Source organism: Meleagris gallopavo, unplaced genomic scaffold, assembly GCF_000146605.3.
Source record: "Meleagris gallopavo isolate NT-WF06-2002-E0010 breed Aviagen turkey brand Nicholas breeding stock unplaced genomic scaffold, Turkey_5.1 ChrUn_random_7180001869944, whole genome shotgun sequence".
NCBI lineage: Eukaryota > Metazoa > Chordata > Aves > Galliformes > Phasianidae > Meleagris > Meleagris gallopavo.
Window position 1 is genome coordinate 1 of NW_011134888.1, and position 779 is coordinate 779.

The window sequence follows — 779 nt, forward strand, 5'->3', positions numbered from 1 at the left end:
GGAAGGGGTGATTTTTGGGGTGAAAAACGGTGATTTTGGGGCTGCGGAGCGCAGCGCTGATGCGGGCGTATTTTTGGGGTGAAAAAGGCAAATTTCCGTCCATTGCGTTGGGCTGCGGAGCGGCCGGAGCTGCTGTGCTGCTCTTGGGTTCCATCGGCCTCCTCTGCTACTGCCGACGACGTAGAGGTGGGTGAAAAAAACGTCGATTTTGGGTCAAAAAACCCGAAAATGGTGATTTTTGTTCCCGGTGGGCCCGTTTTGAGGCCAAACGTGAGGATTCGGTTCGTTAATTTTTCTTAATAGGTGGCGTTAATTGGAAGGGATTGGCTGAGAAGGAGGAGGCTGGGACTTTCCCGATGATGTGGATGGAAGGTTGAGAAGCGAACGGCGTCGTTTTGGGGTGAAAAAAGGCGATTTTGGGTCGCCGCCGGTATTTGGGGCTTTTTTTTGTTATTTTTTTTACCAAATCTTGACTTTTTTGGGCGTTTTTTTTTCCGTTGGTTCTCATTAAAGATGGATGTGAAATGGCTGAGTCCCAAAATCTGGGGTTTTGAGCCCAAAAAATGGCATTTCTAGCAGCCAAAAAGGAGAAAATTTGACCCAAAGTGGAGGTTTTTTAACCCAAAATGGGATTCTGTGCCCAAAATGGGACCAAATGACCCAAAAATGGCATTTTCTGACCCAAAATTGGCATTTCTGACCCTAAAATGGAGGCTTTTAGACCAAAGTGGGATTCTGTCCTCAAAAAATGGGAATTTTTGACCCAAAAATGGCATTTT

General features: G+C 46.3%; 1 long non-coding RNA gene across 1 annotated transcript; it reads left to right on the forward strand.

Annotated features, from left to right (window-relative positions):
* The first annotated feature begins 52 nt into the window (after positions 1-52).
* Positions 53-525, forward strand: LOC109364561. The gene is made up of 2 exons (XR_002110475.2): positions 53-186; positions 304-525. It is a non-coding gene; the product is annotated as an uncharacterized LOC109364561 (long non-coding RNA).
* Positions 526-779: the final 254 nt, after the last annotated feature.